Raw genomic sequence first — 22,715 nt, 5'->3', positions numbered from 1 at the left:
TTTTGGGAAGGTGAGCCCAGCAGCCCAGGAAGGATGGAGATTAAATCGCCCCACATTCTTTTCAGGGAATACAGAAATGACTTCTACAGGGGAAGAATTGTGTGTACTTCTCAGAATTGGAGAAGTGTGATTCAGAGTTTTCCTGCATTTCCATGTCAAGAAGGAAAGATGGACCACCAGCTGTGTTTAGCATTTTTTTGAATAGAGCAGCTTTTAAATTTTCAAATGGGGAGGTTACTGCCTTTTTTGCTGCTTGATAATGATATGAAAATACCTGAGGAACAGGTTTTAAGAACATTTCCCTCATCACCTTTTTTATTTCTTTTTTATTTTTAACTCTAAAAAATGTCAGTTTTGTCTTCCCTGACTCCTACATCTGGAAGTTTTGAGCCATGCTTGTTGCTAACAGATATCAATTTGTCCTGGTACAAAACCATCTGTGAACAAGCCCTAAGGTTCTACTGTGACATCGCACTTGCTGTTGCTGTTGTCGTGCTAATAGCTTTTCAGTCAGATGTTAGTTTTGTAGCTTAGACAGGAACTGATTTTTTAATGGAGATAATAAACTCCCCAAAAAGAAAAACAAACGTTGTTTTGATTTAAAAAATGGTTGTCCTGATCTATCTTTTTGCCAGCTTCTACAATAAAGGTTGAAAAGATTACCTGTCAGAAACGAAGATGATTTTCACTTACTTGGAATCAAATTTCTTTGAAATCTGCAGGGATTGTATCATTAACTTCAATAAAAATAGATTAGTAGAGCTTTGTGATAATTCCTCAAGACCGCATCCATATAAACAGAGAATTCTACACCAGTTTAAAGTAATATTCTGCATGTCTTTAGGAACACAGAAATACCTCAAGCCGTGTTTGATCACTCATTGTTTAACATTTCTGATAATGTGCGAATGCTAGAGGTTAGCATGATTAGTGTGATTAACTGATATGGTGCTCATGGATTACAGCAAATCTTTCCCAATTCCCCTCAAAGCCAATTGAAATTCTGTTGTTCTGTTTAATGGGGTTTGGTTTAGACTCAAGGGTCTGTAAGTGGAACATCGATGGCCAAACAGGACAAAATACCTGCTAATATTTGGGAAATAATTCTGTCATTTTTGAAAGCTTGCTTCTACATCTCAAGTATCGAGATGAAGCTATTGATTTGTTGAGTTAATTTTGTCCAGATGGTACAGTTAAGCTTGGGAAGTTATTTTCCTAATCTATCATTTCTCATATTTAAAGAAGAGCAGCTGCTTGTTAGATAAATATGTATGGTATACCTGCTTAGTGTCACATCCCTGTGCCAACAGATAAATGCTTTCAACTGAAGATGGCATAGGTTGGATTTTACACCTGGTAAAGTATATTTTGTAAAATGTATGTCTTGCTTATAACCAGTAACTAAGGTTGTTTCAGCTTTTTTTTTTTTTTGTACAAAAGGTCTGAATTTAAGTAAAAAGTGATTGTCATGCTATATGACTCTATGGTTTTATTTACAGCATTTTTCAACAGATCTTGGCAACGCCCTTTCACTGCTGTAGCTGAGTTTGCATAGTTTGGCAAACCGTCATGCAAATGTAAATGTGAGAAAGAAAATGAAAGTCCAGACCCGCAGGCTACGAAAAGCGAGTCAGCGCCTGTCTGCTTGCTCTGAAGGTCGGCACCCAAATGACAGTTCAGGTTCAGTCTTACGCAGCAGAGTATTAAAAGTTGTGTATTAACCCAGTATCATGCTACCTGATTTAACTTTAACTACATTTTAGCCCAGTAGCCACTTGGCTGATGACCTACATGACATTCTTTTGGCTTTGATGCAAAAGAAATGGTTATGAATGGGTAAACGAGTAGAAGGTGCCTGTTCGTGGGAGCCTTCATGGATCCTGACCAGAAGAAAGACATTGAGGTGCTGGAATGAGTTCAGAGAAGGGCAAAGAAGTTGGTGAGGCGTCTGGAGCACAAGTTTGATGAGGAGCAGCTGAGGGAACTGGGGCTGTTCAGCCTGGAGAAAAGGAGGCTGAGGGGAGACCTTATTGCTCTCTGCAACCACCTGAAAGGAGGTTGTAGCATGGAGGGGGTTGGTCTCTTCTCCCAAGAAACAAGTGACAGGATGAGAGGAAATGGCCTCAAGTTTTGCCAGGGAGGTTTAGATTGGATATTTGTAAAAATTTCTTTACTGAAAGGGTTGTCAGGCACTGGAACAGGCTGCCCAGGGAAGTGGTTGAGTCACCATCCCTGAAGGTGCTTAAAAGATGCATAGATGAGGTTCTTACGGGCATGGTTTAGTGGCAGTGTTAGATTGATGGTTGGACTCAATGATCTTGAGGGTCTTTTCCAACCAGAATGATTCTGTAATCTTCAAATGAGCTCCAGGGAGTGAATTTTACAGCAATTGTGTTGCGTTCCTGAAGGGGAGACAAGGTTTGGGTTGGCAGTGGGGTTACTGCTGCAGATGTGTGGGAGTGGGTTGGGATTGAAGCCCATGGGACCGCAGGCTGCGGGGCTCCTGGTGACCTGTGGGCCAGACTCTGCCTCCAGCAGAGGTGAGGTCCCGGTGACCACAGGCACTGATGAGTCTGGTCTGGAGAGTGGTTGCTTGCACCATAGACTGATAGTGTCAATGTTTTTGCAGAAGTTAAATTTTGGCAAAAAGCCAGAACTCCCCTTCAAGAAAGGGAGAGCAGTGTTGTGCCTTGTAGCAGTTGTTGGTGAATGATGTGTGTGAAAACAGCAGCAGAGAAGATGAGATTTATACATCACCTTGGTCAAAGGGATTTTAATCACAGTGCATCCCACAAGCAGCAGGGCTCTGGAACCCCTGTGGTGGGGCACTTTGGTACTGAAAAGGTCAAATAAAGAAGGAAGGAAGGAGGCAAAAATGACACTTAGGATGTCTAAGTTGCTGTGGTTTCTAAGGTGCCTGGGTTATTTGTACTGCTTGCTTAATGTTTCTTGTCTTACTTGGCATTATACCAGTACTTTTCAATGACATTAGGAGCAGCACATTGGGATTTAATGGCAAAAACAGGATTTCTGTTCGTTTAGTATCATCCCCCACTCCCTTGTGAACCAGATTTGATTCTGGATGACTGTAATTATTTATCTATGAAGTTGCTGAAACCATAATCTGTGTGCATGTTGCGTTGTGTTTGTGTTTCTAATTAATTTATGCTGGTAATTTCTGCTGAATGTTGAGCACGGGTTTGGGCTGCTCAGAGCTACCTGTTATTATCTCCTTTATAAATATATATGGAAAAGTCAACTTCTGAAGGGAGTAGTTGCAAGGCAATATTGGAACAGAAGATTTGCCACTCTGGCAGCAACAGTGGCAACCAAATGTGGTATTACACAGGTGCTTGTCCTACTTTTGCTTCCTCTCTGCAATATTCCCTTTGTAGCATCCCCAAAGGCAAGGGCATGGGAGAGGGAGTGCTTTGATTATAAGGATTGCTAAAAGCTCATAAAATGAGGAGGATGTCTCTACTGCAAGGGGATTTTTAGAAAAGTTTCCTTCTCCCAGGCTTGTTTTGTGGCTGTGCAGTCTTCAGCAGCAGCAGGGTGGTGAAGTGCCTTGGTCCAACCTGGTCTCTGCTCTCAGCTCAGTCCTGCTGCCTCTGAAGGGGCAGTGGTGGGTCCAGCACGGAGCTGCTTTTGTGGTCCGGCCTCGCAGGTGTGATGAGGGACAAGGTTTAGCTGTGGGAGCACAGAAGGAAAGGATCTTCTGAGAAGTGACTTGACCATCTTCAAGTCCATGTGCTGGTCATTGTTTCACCTGCATTGCTGGTCATAGGGTTGGGTGTAAATCCAGGAGTTCCTCAATGCTCTTCTAGAGGGATGCCACATCTTACTTGGTCTTTCCCTGAGCATGCCCAAAGAGTGGAAAACAACTAACCAGAAAAAAGTGGTGTCTGCTTGAGAGATTTTCCTGATAACTGGAAAAAAATTCCCATAAAACACCTAACTTCATGCATATTACAAGTTAGCTGTCTTCTAAATCTTTTTTCTGAGGGAAGCTTATAACAGTGATGCTTTCCAACGGGTCATCCAGGTGGGAATCCAGACTTTTAAATTGCTAGAGCGTGTTGTGCATGGTCTTGACATCTGAAAAGTTACCACAGGAGTACAGGGTAGCATTTTTAGATATGCTTTATTTCAGTTAAAAGTATTGGCAGATTTTAATTTCTGCAATAAGCAACTCTGATTCCTATCTCAGTTTCCAAAATAAAAAAATTGCTGGTGATGTGCAGGGGCACACATGGTGTGTAATTTAAGTGTAGCTTAGGGCTGGGCTTAATTCTGTGTACGATGCTGCTCAATGGGACAAATGTGGGCAGGCACAGGTGCTTATGGTATTTCTGTTGAATTGAGTAGAGCACACAGCAGAGAGTTTATGCCAGCTGTGGGAACACTGGTGATAACTTTATGTTAGTAGCTTTTGTATTAGGACAGGTCACCTGCCAATGTTTAAAAAAATATATCTGATCTGGATAGGAGAGTTAATAGTGACTTGGTACAGAGCATCGTGCTGCTGCAGCATGTTTGGGCCAGCCTGAGAAGCTGTGTGTAAACTGTGTCTCTGAACTGTGGTTTCAAGGAGATTGCAGCTTGTGGAAAGCCAGAGAGCAAGGCCAGGAATGGTGTACAAGTTGGTTTTTTTTGTTGTTGTTTGGGAAAAAAAGAACTTAAAAGCAAACAAACACAAGCAGCAAAGAAAGGAAGCCTTTACTTTGCCAAATGTCTTGCTTCTCAAAACATCAGCAATGAGATGCTCTTGACCTGGTATCTACCTTCTGCCTTAGAGGGAAAAACAGTCTCTGTTGTTGCTTAGGGGTGTCTGTTTTACAACCCCTTTGTTTTTATACCCTCAGTTATAGGTTCATTGGACCAATTATTCTCTTTGGGAAGGTGCCTTTGAGCAATCTAAGCATACATTAATGTTGGCCTGAGGAATATTGTGTTCTCGAATATTGTGTCCAGTTCTGGGCTCCTCAGTTCCAGAAGGACAGGGAACTGCTGGAGAGAGTCCAGCACAGAGATACAAAGATGATTAAGGGAGTGGAGCATCTCCCTTAGGAGGAAAGACTGAGGGAGCTGGGTCTCTTTAGTTTGGAGGAGACCTTATTAATGTTTACAAATATACAAAGGGTGAGTGTCATGAGGATGGAGCCAGGCTCTTCTCGGTGACAAACAAGGGTAGGACAACGGGTAATGGGTTTAAGCTGGAACATAAGAGGTTCCACTTAAACTTGGGAAGAAACTTCTCAGTGAGGGTGCCAGAGCACTGGAACAGGCTGCCCAGGGAGGTTGTGGAATCTCCTTCTCTGGAGACATTTAAAACCTGCCCGGACACATTCCTGTGTAACCTCATCTAGGTGTTCCTGCTCTGGCAGGGGGATTGGACTAGATGATCTTTCAAGGTCCCTTCCAATCCCTGACATTCTGTGATTCTATGATAAAACAACCTCCTGCTCCCCAAGTGGAGGATGTTGCTCTGAACCTACAAAAGCATGGCTCCCCTTTGGGACGGTGACAGTAGTGTAGCATGATCCCACAGTAACATTCACCCCTCCCTTTGGGTAGGTATGTGCTATTTGGCATGGTAGCCTTTATAATTTTTTTTTTTAAGATTTTACTAAAACCATACATTTTTCTTGTATTTTATCTAAGTACAAATAACATATTAATGAAGGTCTCCATAGCTGAAAGGAATTTGGTGTGAAATCCTGTGACCAATCTGACCATAAGGAAAGATTTTTCTTTGTCTTTCTTCCCTTTTGCTTCTTACTTCCAGTATCTAATTGCCATTCCACGGTTACTGGCACTGGTGGTTAAAACTGAGGACTGGTCTATTTTTTTTTTTTTTATATATTTTTTTTAATATCTTGTTGCATCTTTAGGCTGAAAGCCAGGACATGGAGAGAGCAGAATTTAAAGGAACTCTGGGCAACTTTGAGGGTGTATTTCATGGAAATCAGATTTAATTTCAAATTTTAGGTGCAGAATAGTTTAAGACAATTTAAATCTGGATAATTTAAAAGCTGCTTTTCTGTAATGATTCCAGGAAGAGAAGGCGCTGGGTTACTAGTCCCATTTTTGGAACCGCTGAGCATCTGATGCCATTCACATTAATTTCAGCAGAAGTTCAGAAACATTTCGTCAACCGTCTTTTTGAAGGTGCTCCCCTTGGTTTCGCTTCCATTTCACATAATTTATTTTATTTAATACAGATGTATATCATCTATTCTGGCTGCATTACTGTCTTGAATCCATTTCCTGGAATTCTTGTGCTTTATTTTCAAGCGTTTACTGCTAACCACTAATAAATCCAGAACATATTGGGGCTTGGTGGGATGTTGGGCTTTCCAGGATGAAACTTCATTGTTTCCCGTTAGAGGCTGTGGCTGGTAATTACCTTCTCCTCCCTCCAACCCTCAGTCATTTGAAGTCCTCTCATACTGCACCAGCTCTTTCCACCCCAGCTGTCCCTGCTCGTGGCTGCTTTTGTCCCTGCTTCCTGCCGGTGTCTCTTCCCAGGGCGATCCTGCTGGGAAATGTGCCCACAGTTGCTCCTGCACAGGGGGCAGAAGCCTCCTGACACGGGCTCCTGTAAATGCCATCCGAACTGCTTCTTCTGCAATGACTGTGAGAAATTTTAACTAACTTGAAATGGCTCAGAAGAGCAGCCATGGGCCCAGCATGACAGATAAGATTTGAAATAAGTCAAGAGTACGTATCACATCTTTTGCTGAATTCTCCTTTTGACCTGTCTTTGTTTTCATTTTAAGCATGTAGGATGGAAAGTGTCTTTTCACATTTCTGTAAATTCCTGGTATATTTTGAAGCTCTTACATTAACAAAAAGTAGCCAAAAATGCCTATTAAATCCGCAGTTCTCGCAGATGCCAGCATTAAGCAGCAGGTTTCATGGGCTGCAGTCTGGCGGACAGTTTTTATGTTTGCAGTTATATGGGAACGAAAGACGACAGAAAGCCTCCGCTTTTCTCCCAATTGCCTCAGCTCACAGCGATGGAGCGGTACCTGGGGTGAGATGGGGACTGGGGCTCATGGGGGATGCTGTGGGGAGGCAGACTCCCACAGCTGAGCTGAGCTCCCTGCTGCCAAACATGGTTTTGTGTTACATTGCCTTTTTTTGAATAAAAACTTCCTCTGCATTTTTTTTCCCCCTTAAGTTGCAGGAACCCAAATTGTTTTTCCATGTGTGGTTTCGGATGGAAATGCTTTTCTTCCTCTTTTTCTTTCTGTTTAAAGAACTAGTGGAAAATTTTTTTGAGTATTATTCAAAGACCTTTATTTTTTTTCCCCCTGTGCTTACTCTTTACTTTGGACCGATGCCTCGTTTTTCAGTAGCAGAGCAGAGCTACCAGAAAAAGTGTCTGCTAGACAAGCAAAGTAACTTTTAAAAATTTTATTTGGCACTCTTTTTCTACATCAAGATTGATAACTCTATGTTACTGGCATTGCCATGATCTAAAAATGGTAGTAAAGATTCTTGGGTCTGGCACTTTTTTTCATGTCCTGAATGAATTCTGTTATGGGCTGTGTTCAAAATAACTTGGCATCCTTGCCGCTCTGTATTACTTAGAAAGCACAAAAGAAAATTTTGGTAGTAATTTCTTTCTGTTATTGGAATATCTAGTACACAAAATTAGTGTTTACTCTTTTTTAGGCACAACATCTGTGGATTTCAATTTCTTCTACTAAATCTTATGTCTAAATTAGGGTGGTGATGGTTATTCTGAAAGAAATGTATCAGATTTTTTTCGACATGTATGGCAGCAGTATTTTCTAATGGGTTCTTCATAGGTTTTGAGTGTTTATAGAACTTCCAAGTTAAAGCACATTTCCTTCTAGAGCTTAAGTTTTTCTTATCTGTTCCTATCATTATTATAAACGTGTAACTTAGCGTAAGAGAATTAATTAAGGGAAAAAATAAGCATGTAACTCTGAGTTCTTGTACTGTCCTTATTCTTTTATGGTTGCCCTATTTTTCACACAAATAAAATTGGTCTGTACCTTACCTCACACCTGATATTAATATTCATATTTATATTTAATTATATGCTGAATACGTGATGTATTACTGAACTTCATGATTTGCTATTTTTATAGCAGTAAATGAAAGTAGGAATAGGGAATGCCTGTTGTCAGAGGAAGCACAAATGAAGTGCCAAAAAAACACTGCAGCTTAGTACTGACCTCAGTTTTTAACTGCTTGTTAAGGATACATCATGACAGTAATTCTTTATCCGAACATGGTCATTATATGCATAACACACTTCATATGCAACCCATATTTAGATCTCTTCTGGAATCCCTGTGAATGTTCCTTCTTCACATTCTTTCATGAAGGGTGTGTGTCCGGAGGGACTTTAAAAATTACTTTTAAGGGAAAAAAATTCTGAGAAATACCACACCCTCTTACTCCAAAGAAGCCTTGTGCTGTTTTTTCTTTTGTCTATGTTTCTTTTTGTTTTCTTTTTCCTTCCTGAGATGCGTGCTACCTGTAAGTTGCCCAGGAGTATTTGATGGTGGTACTGGCATAAGGGCCTGCATGATGGGCTGGTAGCAGGGGACAGGTGGCAGTAGTGTTTACATATCCCTCTTAAATCAGTGTAGAGTTGTGTATGGGATCATCCTTAAAGTTAAACCTAAAAATTCATCTCTTCTAAATCCAAACAAGGGTGGCTATCCCAGTTTATTGTAGTCAGTTTGGAACAGATCTTAAATCATGGCACTCTTCATGTGTGAAGAGATGCACTTGCTCTCTGTCTCTTTGCATGCCCTTCATTTTTGCCATTAACCTTCCCCCAGCAGACACCACAAGCAGCATTTTTGATTGTGGTGGCTTCCTGAGCAGGTATAGCTGCAGAAGGGTAGAACTTAATGTAATCCTTATTTTAGTCCCTGCCAAGGAGAGCAGGCTGTGGAGGGGCAGTTTGGGGACAGCTTTCCTTGGATGAGCATTTTGGAGAAGATGAGGTGGAAGGAAAAAGGGTACTAGAGGCCATGCCAAGGTGCAACCTCCCGCTACCCCGTTCTATTCTTCATCTGCTATCTGTTCATCATTTGTCTGTAAATCTCTTCAGCTGGTATTGGACTGAGTGCCTGAATTTCAGCAGTTGTCTGCTAGCTGTTGATACTTGTCCAGCTTCTGGTACCAAGCGGCCACTGTCGCCATGTTATCTGGCACAGCAGTTTCCAAAGGGGTGTGCATGCACAGGATGATGCATTGAAATACGGGAAGAAAATATTAGAACTTCAGTAGTACATACACATAATTTAGAAATATACATAAATATATGTGTATTGGGGGTGCACACTCAAAAGGTTTTACTAATAAGGGGTACATGATCAAAATAGTTTGGAGACCACTTCTCTAGCAGATGGAAAAATCTTTTTTCCCCTTATTTGCCCCCTGATATGTCTCTGCTAAATTCAGCCCTGCACAAATACAGCTCCTTCCCAGCTTTTAGGCACTGTGTAATGAAATTAATCCCTCCAGTAACTCAGCTGAATATGACCCCTTCTCCAACAGAAAATATAAACGACTGGGTCTGGCTGAAAGGGAAGCGTGCTTGCTGCCCACCTCACCAATGCAATTAAATGAAATGCATCCATGTGATTTTTTTCCTTTTTATTTGAGTGGGAGCTGTTTGGTTTCCCAGTGCAAGCAAAAGAGCTGTTTTCTTTTCCTAAAGTGAAACGCCTGGTATCTGATGCTTAATCTATTGAGGTCGGTTAAGAGAAAGAAAGGCAAAGGGGCACAGCTGGGCAGCAGGATGACTGATGTGGAGGGGAGTGAGCAGGGTGCCAAAATTTGCAGGGCTGGTGGGGAGCAGCAAAGATGGAGGTAGAGTGACTCAGGTTGGCCCCCGCTGTGTCTCTGGGCCTGGATTCCTCCCATGCCGCTGCTCCTTCTGTCTCCAAAAATGAAAAAGGGGATCCTGCCAAGGCCCTTTGGAGGATGATGGGCATGGCAGTGGGATCCTGCTCCTGGCAGCATCTGGACAAGCTTTGGGTGAACCCAAATTCACCCTATGTGGAATTAGGAAGGTGGGTTCATGCTCATGGCCACAGCATGGGCACCCAGGTGGGTGTCCGGCACAGGGAAAGTGATTTGCTCCCCTTAGCAACTCCTGGTGTAAACACTCAGGCCAAGGAATAGGGAAAAGAAGTGGGAAAGACAGACAAATGGACATGTCTTTTCTAGCTGAGTCCCCAACCAGCGCTTTCAGGGTCTTAAATGCAAGAGCCCCCCAGTCTGACTGGCAGACAGGCTGCAAATCCAGCTAAGGTGGGACTGTGCTGCTAATGAATGCTTTGCTCATGAGCTTGAGGGCCTTTGTAAACAATTGGTTTTCTTTTTTTCCCCTTTTTAACTGAACAGCCTTTCTGCAAGGGCATACATCCAGGCTTCAGGTGCTCTGAGGGGAGGATGCAAGCCTGGAGCATGATTTGGTTCCCTGTTCTGCACCCTCTCTTGTTCCTGGACTGTAAGTGGTTTTGTCTCTGTCTCAGCTCCATGGCTACCACCTTGAGCCCTGCATCACCTCCCAGTCTTACAGGAGTGCTTGAGGGCAAATAGTTTAAGGACCACGAGATGTTCAAACACTGGAGCCATATCTGTACACAGTTGAGGGAAGCAGCCAGTGGTGGACTAATATGTGAAGAGCTTAATCATCTGGGGAATGGGTCTCTGCCTTGACACCCTCTTCTTCCTACCCAAAATAAGCAAAATCAGGTAAAACTGCAAGAGGAATAAAATTCTGGAGTTACAGAGTGTTTAATATTTCATAGGTGGAATTGCAGAAACAAAAACACATTGATGGTAAATTAATTCATTATAATTTATTACTCAGTACTAAGCAGCCAGGCAATTAAACTTGATTTATCATGAACATATTTTTGTGTCCTCTTAATGATTGCTTTTGTTACAGCCAGCAGAATGGAGTAGTACCTTAGGTTATCCTGCAGGTATGCCCTGCTGTGCTGTCAAGTGTGCCCATTTTTTGAGGGGGGGCGGGGAGTCAGATGATGGTGCCAGCTTGGAAAGTTATTGCATAGCTACTGTCACATAAAACAGAATTAATTCCAAGAGCTTTAAAATATGTGCAGTATGTGTACTGACTTTCTACAAACTGGTACTCTCAGTGATTGCCAGTAGCTATTATGTCAAAACTTTATGCTTCTAATGTCAAACACAAGACTTTAATGGTGAATGATTACAGATAAGTTTTTTATCTTCTGAAGGGTATCATTTTGCTTCTTAACAGCTTAAACACACAGCACACACTCCTGCCTCTCTCTTGCTGCATGTGTTGCTGCACCTTCCAGCTCTACTACTGTCAAAGCACTGATACGGACAGTAAGTCCCTGGATGAGCCAGTGGGTGAGAGGTGGAGGGTGCTGAGGAAGGAGGAGAGGGTGGGCAGGTGTCCTGGTTTTGTTAAAAAACAAGTTTCTTTTTTAGTGAATTTTGCCTGTCAGCTAAAGCCTTCATGTTAGCTGCATTTTCCTGGAGAACCAGACACATGTTTTGGTAAACCTAGCAATGGAGTGCAAACTTATTGATAAGTACGAATGGACATCTCGCGAGAGGGGCAACGAGAAACTGATGACCGAGAGACTGACCAACGGTGTATAACATTCCATTCACGTAAATACTTCATATAAAAGTGGGAGAACATGAGGATGTCACTCTCTTTCCCTTTTCCTTTTTCCTCATGGCTGACATTAGGAGAGGACCTTGCTGGTTGTCCCTGCGAACTGAGGCCCAGTGAGAGACTGAATCCAGCTCCGGTTGGCTACAGAGTCTAATCCAGGACTTTGGGTGCTGGCTCTGCAGTTGCTGAGACTTACAAGATTGGTTTTGTATATTTTGTATTATTTTCTCTATTCTTATTAGTAGCATTAGTAAAACATCTTTAATTTTTCCAGCTCTCTTCTCTCTGTCCTTCTTTCCCTCCCGATCGCCTGTCCTGAGTGGGAAGGGGGGAGAGGGAGGGGCAAAAGGGAGAAGTGGGGGGAGAGGAGGTTAACAATACATCTGCCAGGGTTTGATTGTCACCCCGCAATCTAACCCTTGACAGCAGGGAGCAGCGATCCAGCCAGGTGATGTTAGGGGAGCTGGACAAGATGCTGGGATGATTTCTGCAGATGCATGGCCCCAGTACTGTTGACCTGAAGGGGTGGAGGAGTTCTTGAGGATACTGCACTGACATGCAAGGAAGACATGTGGACTAGAAAGGGCTGTCCCATGAATCATAGAATCATTTTGGTTGGAAAAAATGTTTAAGATCATAGGGTCCAACCATTAACCCAACACTGCCAAGTCCACCTCTAAATCATGTCCCTAAGAACCTCATCTACACATACCTCAAGCTGTCATGGCCTTCAGAAAGCAATGTTGCGTGTATTTCCAGTTGGTTTGGAAGACCCTCTGCTTGGAGAAGATGAATTCTTCTATAGGTCTTTGCAGTCTTAGTTTTCTCCATCTCCCAAAACAGGGTGTGAGAAGGGCGGGAGACGAAAGCAGCATGGTGGATCAGGTGGGAGGACGGATGATGAGCGCAGAAGTTGTCAGTGCTTTACATATGTGGTAGTAATTTCTGTTGCTTCTGCAGTATGCAAATATGGCAACCATTATGTAATGAAATACTTCAAGGTAGTTTCATGTTGAAACACAGATTTATTAAAACCGAGGACCCAGCTGATAATGTGAATGAAATCCAATAATCAAAACAGTTACTCGTAGGTGGGATATTTGAATCTGAACGCCCGCAGTCTCCTTCTGAGTCTTTACAGTACTTTGCAGTCTTGTGAGAGATTGTATCAAGAACACTTGAAATTTTAAAGGGTGACTCACTTTATTTTCCCCTCCAAAGAATTAAGCTGTTTCACTGAGCTCATCTTTACTGGTCTGATATGTAATGACTTGTTTTTCCCTCTGCTACTACCTAAATGTATTGTTCTAGTGCTGTTGTTAAATGTGAACCTTTTCATTTATAATTTTTGAATGGTACAGTTGATCAGTAACCCAGAAGTTTGTAGCTGGACGGAGGATTGCCACGGATAAAGTAGTTCCGTGCAGCTTCTCAATCTGGACATCAAGCAAACTGCTCTTGAAATAAATCCAGTCTTTGCAGCAAGTGGGTTTTCCTGAGTTTTCACTCACGTTGGGGCAGGTGTTTATGCCCCAGCTCTCTTCTGCTGCATGGTCTAGCTCTGATCAAGTGTGCAAGTTCAGACCAGGCGTTACCTCAACTGACCCTTCAGACAGAGAACCGTGAGGTGGATGTGAGCTTCATAGACAAAGTGAATGTCCCCTGATGCCGTGAGTGTGCTGGCTTTCATCACAAGCCGAGCTGCTGCCATCGTCTTGCAAAGGCCAGGGAGCAGGGCAAGCCCTTGCAGTGCCCTGGTGAGACACTGGCAAACAATCCAAAGCTATTTGGTGTTGCTGGAAGGAGGTGAGGGAAAGAAATAATTTATATCCCTGACTCCTGACAGGTGAGACAGCAGGGACCAAAAAGGGTCCTATTGGAAGTGGAAGGGTTTCTTGAATTGGCGCTTGCAGCAGGGCTCAGGGAGAGTCCAGAGCTCGGAGGGAGGGAGGGCGGCCACCAGCAGCCAGCTGGCCCCAGGTCTGCAGCAGCGTGCCTGGGAGGGAGATCCCTGATTCACTGCCAGCCAGTCTGGGAGGAAAGCTGCTACCGATGGTGTTAGTCAGACTGTGACTGCAGAGTGCTGTTCAAAGGGCTGGTGTGCTGTAAGAATGACGGGTTGGGCGTTATCTCATTTCCCCTTTCACATAACCCCAGGGATGAGGGAGACTGTTAATGAAACTCTGGTGGTGAATGGAGCCAGAACCAGGCTGCAACGTGTAAATAATTTCTCATGGGAGATTTCTCTTTTGGTCCTTTTGTACCACTCCACAAGCATAGCCTTCCCGTTTGCTTGTTGTTTATTTTCCCCTGGCTGTCACTGTTCCTGTTTAATGCTTAAAGATAATAACATGCAGTAATAATGGTGAAGAAGAATGCTTTTCTTAACATTAATGTCAAACACTGTGATACAATTTCCGTAATATTTTGGCTTAATACTATGCGCACAATGCCAGCAGTAGCACTGAATGGTTCAGAGACTGCTGTAATGCTCATTACGGATGCTTTTTCAGAGCTCATGTAAGAGGCCCCTGAAGACATGCAGAAGAATGAACACAGTATTTGTATTTGAAATGGTGGCAAAAATAGGCTGCTGGAGAATTAAAGCTCAGTCAGCCTAACTTTGATCCCTAGCAAGGCATGAATGCAACTAACGGTCAATAAAGAAGCACTTACTGAGTAGTACAGCATTAAAAATGCTATGTAGATTTTTTAAGAACAGATTGTTTCAAAGCAGCTAGTTTTCCAACTCTGACAGGTGAGCATGCCTTGTAAACAGAAGGGAGGGAATGAATAAGGTGGATCTGCTCATGCTGTCTCACAGAAAATTTCACAAGCAAACAAGAGAGGCTCTAGAACTAGAGCCACTGTGATTAACCTTGTTGGAGCACAAGCCCTGCAGCTTCTCTTTCTCTGTCTATCCACCCCTCCTCTCTTGCCACTGGTTTGTTACTGTCCTGGACTATTCACAGAAGTGCTGCAGCTACCTCCTCCCATTCCTTCATCATCCCCTTGCAAGATGTTTGGACTCAGTGGTAGGTTTCACTGCTGTTTGCCTTGTTTGAGAGAAGCACATAGCAATCTGGAAATAATAGTCTAGGTGAATTTGCCAGAAGGGAGGTGTGCAGCTGCTTGAAAAGAAGCATTTGGTCAGGAATTCGTGTTTTGACACAAAGACACCAACAGAACCTCTGCTACCTGGACCTTCTTGACAGGCCCTTGCAGGAATTCCTTCTTTCCCACTTGCATTCATTAACTCTCTCAGTAACCTGGATGCTAGAGCTTAAGGTTGGCTTATATAGCTTGTGTGTATCCTTAACTTTGAGGAGCCTTGGGGCGCACAGGAGATAAATTCAAAATGATCTTGGCAGGCTGGAGAGAGGGTCCATGATGAAGAAGCTGAAATGTCACAGAGAGAAGTGCTAAGAGTGGTATTCATGACAGAGAATCCAAATGGCTGTGACCTGGGCCATTTGGCAGATGTATTGAAAAGACTTAGCATATCTTATGATGTGCTTGTACAGAAAAACAGATCTTGTTTCGGAAACGTTATATGTAAAATATAAAGGAGGGTCGACCTAGATTTTTTTGAAGAGACTGTATGTTCATTTCTGAAAAAGCCTGAGAGCCGTTGTCCTGCCAGAGGAGGGTAACAGAGAGGCCTTGTTGAAACTAAAGTACTTGAAGAAGATTGGAAAGAATGCAGCAGCCACTGGCTGGTGTGTGCTGCTTTACTGAAATCTAGTAACAGGGTTGCCTCCGTGGATGGCAAATCTATTTTAGTTGTGAGTTAATGTATCTGTAGTCTCTGTAAGTGAAACAGGAGGAATATAATAGCCTTACCCAGGAATTACGGTCACGTTTTTCTCCAAAACAGCATTTCTTCCTTCCATGTGCTCTTCTGCCAGAAAGGAGTTGCATACAGCGCAGTAGGCAGATGAAGTCAGAGATCCCAAATGGGACCCGTGCCCTGACATGTCCTTGATGAGCATGTGTCAGTTTGGGATAAGAAGTGCCCACGGCTGTGCTGGGCACCCTGCATGCAACAGGGTGTGCACGTCCCCCCATGTCAGGGTGCAGACTGCAAGGAACCATCTAGCCACGCTGGGCAATGGGTAGCCCTCCTGTTTGTCTTTGCCTGTCACGGGAACTGCAGAGGAGGAGGAGGAGGATGTGTAGAACAGCAGGGATGATGTCCTCCCTTTCTGGCCATGAGGATCCTGGGGTTCGGATCTGGTCAGTGCAGCTTTGGACTCTGCAGGTGAAATTATAATGGTAACCAGGACAATGAGCAGACTCACAGCAGATAAACATTAATGTCTTTTCGGATTCAAAAAATAACCTGGGAGTAGCATTTATGGATTTTGGAGCAAATTCCATTGTTTAACTGCTAAACTAGAGAAATGTCACTTTCACTTCTTCCAGAAGTACACTGGTGGAAAGGTCAAGCCTTTCTGCTGTTATTCTTAAGCACATTAGAGGAGAGGAAGCTTTTGACAGCTCCCAACATCAAACACTTCCTCCGATCAGCTGCTGTGACTCTGGTCCCACAGCGCAGTAGGTGTGTTGTGTGCTTGTGCCTGGTACTCGAGTGCTGATGATCTGCTCCTGCTCCGCTCAGCCTGCTGGTGCTGCTGGGCCCAGGAGTGGACACTCAGTAAGGGGAGCAAATCTGGCCACAGAGCTCATGTTCCCCATCACTCTCTGGTGAAGGCCCTCAAACAAACAGTGCAGTTCATCCCGGAGCATCACTCTGGGCCTGTATCAGATGTAGCAATAGCACCTTTTCAAAAGTTGTGTTTAAATATTGAAAGGGGAGAGAAATGACTGTCCTCTTGTCAGCTGAGAGCAGATTTTATTTATTGGTGCCATTTCATAGAATCACAGAATAGTTTGGGTTGGAAGGGACCTTCAAAGATCATCTAGTCCAAGCCCCTGCAATGATCAGGGACAGGTGCAACTAGATCAGGTTGCTCAGAGCCCCGTCCAGCCTGGCCTGGAATGTCTCCAGGTATGGGGCATCTACCACCTCTCTGGGCAACCTGGGACAGTGTTTCACCACCCTCGTTGTAAAAAATTGATTCTTTATTTGTACGGCTGCGATTTTTGACTTCTTGCCTTAACTTGAGAGAGGCTAGATCAGAGGTCCAACTTTGATTTAAGTGAATTTGCTGTTAGACTGCAAGGGAAACCCCGGCGACATTCCTCCCCGCATCCCTCTCTTTCCTTTTTGCAAACAGGCAGCGCCTCTACAACTCTTGTGGCAATTTGTGGGCAGACTGACGGGCAGGGCTTGGCCTGGCAGGAGGCATCAGCACATTTGCATCTGGAATAATGTGTCCAGTTCTGGGCCCCTCAGTTCCAGAAGGACAGGGAGCTGCTGGAGAGAGTCCAGCACAGAGATACAAAGATGATTAAGGGAGTGGAGCATCTCCCTTATGAGGAAAGGCTGAGGGAGCTGGGTCTCTTTAGCTTGGAGGAGACTGAAGGGTGACCTCATTAATGTTTATAAATATGTAAAGGGTGAGTGTCATGAGGATGGAGCCAGGCTCTTCTTGGTGACAACCAATGATAGGACAAGGGGCAATGGGTGCAAACTGAAACACAGGAGGTTCCACTTAAATATGAGAAGAAACTTCTCAGTGAGGGTGTCAGAGCACTGGAACAGGCTGCCCAGGGAGGTTGTGGAGTCTCCTTCTCTGGAGACATTCAAACCCCGCCTGGACACATTCCTGTGTAACCTCATCTAGGTGTTCCTGCTCCGGCAGGGGGATCGGACTAGATGATCTTTTGAGGCCCCTTCCAATCCCTGACATTCTGTGATTCGGGCCGGGGACGCTGTGAAGCGGCCCGACTGCGGCCGATCGCGACTCTCGGGCTCCGACTGCCGGTGAGGGCGCGGCGGGGCCGGGGCGGGGCTGCGGGGGCGGGGCCAGGCCGGCTCCCCGGCGCGGGTCCCGGGCACGGCGGGTTCGGCGAGCGGCTGCGGGCGGGGGCTCCTCCTGCAGGTCGGTGCTGCCGGGCGGGGGTGGCTGTGAGGGCGGCAGCTGTAAAAGCTGTTTGGGGCGAAGAAGGGAGGGAGGTGAGAAGCGGCGGTTCAGAGCTGTGGCTGCACGGCAGCATGAGTCAAGGGTTTTAATTAAGTTGGTATTTGCAGGGGGAGGAACGCAGCTCGCATGCAGATGACTTCTGAAGTGTATGAAAGCCGTCTTCTAATTACCAGTGTTTTACTGATTCTGATTAATTGGCAGAGATGACTGCAAGCCTTGTGAGACCTGGGGTCATAAGGTCCTGAAAAGATGATAAATCCAGTTTTCACAAAGTTCCCCTCCATTCCAGTGCACCCGTGGCCATGGTCTGCTCCCTGGTCCCCAGCCTGCAGCTTTACCCCCTGCTGCAAACCTGGCAGGAGGGGCTGCCTCTGCCAGTCCTGTGCCTGTCGTCCCAGCACAGGATGACCACGCTGAAGGGAACATCTCGCTTTTGCTGAAATGGGGAGATGCTGCTTGCATCTTGCTCCCTTGTGCTGGGTGTGGTGCTCACTGGTCCCTTGCTCTGTCCCAGCTGAATTCACTAACCCACTCCCCGAGGCCCAGACTTCTGCTGGTATGGCAGGTTTTATCAGCTGAGAGAGGGCTCTTACAGGAGCAAGAGATGATCTGAAGGAGGGTGCTGCTCCTTGCAGCTAGGGTGGAGCTGAGGGGAGGAAAGAGTGCGGTGGTGGGGGGAAGGAAGAGCGTCGGAAAGAGAGAAAAGGAACTAGACTTTGCCGTGTTGGTGAGCTCCTCAATCAGCTCAGTCATCTCGTATATACACCCGCAGCAAAGTGGAACAGCTGAGGCATGAGTACGTGTTTCCTTCTGCTTGCTTTGCTGAGGGAATGGTGATCTCACGGGGTGGTGAGGCAGACAGCTGTAGGGTGTGACTGTCTGTCTTCTTCGCCAGCTCCTGGCAGTGTGGGCACATCGAAGTTCTCCTTGCAGAGGGTTACCCAAGCTGCCTGAAGCAGGGAGAAAGACACACACCTGGCCAGAAGCTGCAGAGCGCTGAGCATCTTGGAGTAGCCCTGGGGACCATGGGCTGCTGTTCCAGTTCATGGTGGCCTGCTAGAGGAGCAAAGAAAAATGCTATGGGAAATGTGGATCTGAAGTGATGGTTTCCCTCTCATAGTCAACCTTTGCTTGACAACACTGGTTTAATTTGATGCCTAGCGCAGGTCTAGCCACTCTCCTCTACCTCAGGAGCTTCATCATCACCGCAGAGCTATGGCTGCTGGTGTAGGCAGCCCTGGTGCCAGGACCAAGCTGATGGGCTTGGCTGGACCATTCAACTTTGTCTGGAGCTGTTGATGTGGCTTCTATGCTGCAGTTCCCCTAATACCTGCTTTGGGCGACCACAGGCCACAGCGGTCTGGCAGTGCTTAGTAGCCTGGTCTCTGAGGAGCTGGCCTTGTCCTGTTCTCCTCAGTAGTAATTTTGTTCACAAGTTTTCTTTCAGCACAGCCCTTTTGGAAAATGGGTTAGTAATAGAATAGGACCAACTACTAAAGCAAAGTGAACAAAACTGAAAAACATAGTTTAGCCAGGCCAAACTTGTTACTAAATGACTCAAATGTGCTTTAAGATGTGTTAATTGAAGAGTTAATGATTTTTTTTTCCTAGTTCCCTTTTAACAGATTCTTATTGGCATTCTCCATGAAGTCTTACAGCTTTTACAGTCATCATGAATCAACAAACTGTCCTTGCCTTCCCATAAAAGTGGAACTGCTGGCGTATGAGCAATATATGAAATAACATGCATTGCAATAGCAAGTGAGGCCTCTTCATTCTCTATGGCAACTGGTTTATTGCGATTTTCTTCATCCTCAAGAACAACCCGCTCTTACCTTGACATTTGCCATATTATTTTGAGAGACAAAGCTATAGCACATTCTTTCTCCTATGTTAATAACTGTCCAGTGATAAGTTTAATACTACTTTGCTACTGTTTTTGTGCTTGAAGGGTGTTTGTAGGAAGAGATAAAAAGTTCAAATGAGGAAGCACTATGTGGCGGTATGGGAAACAGCAGCTTGGAAAGATAACTTACATTGTTAATTTGTCCACAGAAGAGGGTTAGCGATAGTGTTAAGTGGCCTGAAGACAGAAATAGAATGAGCAAGAAGCAGGATGTAGAGAGACATGGTGGAGAAGGGAAAGCAAAATGAGGCTCTGTTGGTACAGTGTAGCATTACTTGGTGCCTATGGTGAAAGGAGATAAGAAGGATTAACGAGATGCTTGTGCATTGACTGCCAAAAATCTTGTGAGAAGGCACGATATTGTGCACCAGACTTCACCAACATGCATTGAATGTTGTGGATAAATACACTACAGTACACTAAGTACAGTTTTAAATATCTGAATAGAGAAGATTTCTGCATTACCTTTAGGGTCACTGTCAAATGCCAGCACAAATGTCATGTCTGGAATCAGCACATCGGTTTCTCATTTAAACACTGCTGTAGATCTGGGACTGGCCCTGCTCAGTTTCACAGCTGGGAGCATGGAGGGCAAGTAGTCATGTTTTCACATGATGTATTTGCTTTTAAGTTATGTCTGTCAATAAACAGACAGTAAGTATCCTTCTGAGTGACCAATAAAAAAAAATCAATTTTCTTGAATTCCTTTATAAACTATACAATCATACTTTGTAACTGTTATTGTCAGTGAGTGGTAAAATGAGGATTATGAGGATTAGATATTAGCAATTAAAAATATTAAAATTTAAAAAAAAATTTTGGTTCCTTCTGTCCAAGCTAATACTTACATGGAAGAAAGCTGCCTTTAAGTGGATTGCACGACACAGGAAAACTGTATCTTTGTAATTTTTTCTTTGTAACCGATAGCAGGCCAAAAGGCATGTTATTAAGCACTGGCAGTGGAAAATGCTGTTGGGTTAATTTGTACTTCACAGAATCACAGAAGATTGGAAGGGACCTTGAAAGATCATCTAGTCCAATCCCCCTGCCAGAGCAGGAACACCTAGATGAGGTTACACTTGTAGGTGACCTGGAGCTGTGCTGCTTTATGAGCAGAGCTGGGGACAAGTTCTGCCTGGAGGCATGTCCTGTGTGTCCTCTGTGGACGTCAGGTTGTGGCCTTGTTTCTCTGTCCCCATCACTGGCAGTGAGCAAAGTTTTAAGCTCTGATTGATACTGGTTGTGTAGCAAGTGGCAGACACACATTTGTCAGTCTTGACAATATTGCTGCTTTAACCTGCAAAGGATTGGGATTGCTTCAGGAAAACTGAGTTTGAGCCTCTTGTCAACACAAGAGAGATGCAGCTCAACTCTTGCTTGGTCATGCAGGTTGATCACCCAGATGTGCTTTAGGAAGTGGTGGTTATTTTCTGCCCCCATTTAGTCCTTACCCTGTGCTGAGGTTGTCAGACATGGCAATGGTCTTCCAGGAGATGGAGAGTGAAACCATATGCCTTCATCTCAGCAAAGAAGAAAATCAGAGGGCATTTCTCCTTTCTCAGCAGGTGGGAAGGTGGGGAGAGAGGGTCTTTCCCCTTCCCTTGGCATTGGCCAGGTGCTTGCAGTGGGGTGGGGTGGCCCTGTGTGGCTGTTCACAGCTCACTGGTGACCCCAGGGGTTGCTCTTTCCAGGTAGTCACCTAGGACCCTGTTATGCTCATTGAGATGTCTGGGGTTATGGTCACAGAGTTGTTGCCTGTTCCTTTTCTCTTTGTACCCAGAATAACAGTATAAAAAGCTGCAAGTTAAGGTATAGCTCTGGAGGGACTGAAGTTGTCACAATCATCTTCAGTCCCTGGAATATTAGGAAATTTGTAAGATGAAAACACCTGAATGATCCCAAGAAGTGGATCTACAGCTGTTGGCTCTTCCCTCTCTGGGTTTTTGTACTTTTGTCATTTAAAAAATAATGGTGGTTATAACTAAAGCTATACCCTCTCCGCAGGGAGAAGGATTTGCTTCCTTTTCTCCATGGTGGTTTTGGGCCGGGGAATTAGCATGACACAATTTGTGGACCCGAACTGTGAACTTCGATGAATTTGTCCTCCTCTTTACAGCCTGAAATTTTTACAGGGTGAAAGAAGGAAGTGGTTTGCTAAGTCACTTTTGGTTTTTTGTTTTTTTTTTCTTTTTTTATCAAAACGACCAGTAATAACCACAGGGAAAACATACAAGCAATGAGTATTCAATGTAAAGCTATATTTGGGAAAGGCTGCTCATTGCGAACCCGTTGCCAGCGAGGCTATACCCAGCACGTAAGTGTCCACCCGTTGGTTTGGGCTGGGGCTCTGGCTCTCACGTCTGCCTGGTGCACGTTGTGCTGTTTGCCAAGCTGACAGCCTGGCGATGAACTGCACGGTCGTTTAGTCCTTCAGGGAGAAATTGTTACAAGCAGGAGCCACATTTGGTGAAGGTGATAAATGAAGTTAGGAAGAGGACGGAGAATAGGTTTGATCCCTGGGTTTTATTAGTACTAAAAGCAATCAGAGCTTTGAGCGAAGTCCTTCATCGTTCTTGAAATGTGTAGAGGTGTTCTGATATTTCCAATATTTTTTTAAGCTGTTGCTCGTGTGGAGTGTTTTTAGGGACACCGTTTTGTCCCCATCCTGAACAGAGGATTCATGGTGGGGTTGAAGTTGCTCTGTTGCTGATGGGGGTTTTTCAGCAATTGGGTAACTGTCAGTGCAGATTTGGCTGAGGAAAAGGTCACTGCAATGGAGCAGCTGAACCTAAAAATGTCATTTCAGTGGAAGGAATAACTTTGTCCCATCTGTTACAGAAACTGTATTGCTTCTCGTACAATTTGAGGGAGTCTTTATGTTCAGAAGTCAGTGAAGTGAAACTTTTAAGGTAGGGCAGCTGTGCTTTTTTGTGCTTTAAGGCTTTTGCTCTAAGTTAGGAAGCGTGTTTTTCATATGCTTTAATATATTATGAAAATCCATATGGGATCATATTTTTTGTGCTGAATCCAAAAGTAATTTTTGCAACGTTAAGGGGAGTGGGGTGGTGTTTCTGTTTTA

The 22,715-nt window shown here is 44.4% G+C and overlaps 1 protein-coding gene across 2 annotated transcripts in view; it reads left to right on the top strand.

The window, feature by feature from the left end:
• The window catches only part of LIMS1 (LIM zinc finger domain containing 1), an 88,369-nt gene that overhangs the window by 19,587 nt on the left and 46,067 nt on the right, over window positions 1-22,715 (top strand). The window contains exon 1 of one of the 2 annotated variants that reach the window (XM_065829562.2): window positions 17,632-17,688. The exons of the other annotated variant lie outside the window; for it this stretch is intronic. The gene's annotated coding sequence lies outside the window, so the exon portion shown is untranslated. Of the gene's footprint in view, window positions 1-17,631; window positions 17,689-22,715 lie in introns of those variants that run through there. 2 annotated transcript variants of the gene reach the window in all.

Source organism: Patagioenas fasciata, chromosome 1, assembly GCF_037038585.1.
Source record: "Patagioenas fasciata isolate bPatFas1 chromosome 1, bPatFas1.hap1, whole genome shotgun sequence".
Taxonomy (NCBI): Eukaryota; Metazoa; Chordata; class Aves; order Columbiformes; family Columbidae; genus Patagioenas; species Patagioenas fasciata.
This window is presented reverse-complemented; position numbering and strand designations above follow the sequence as displayed.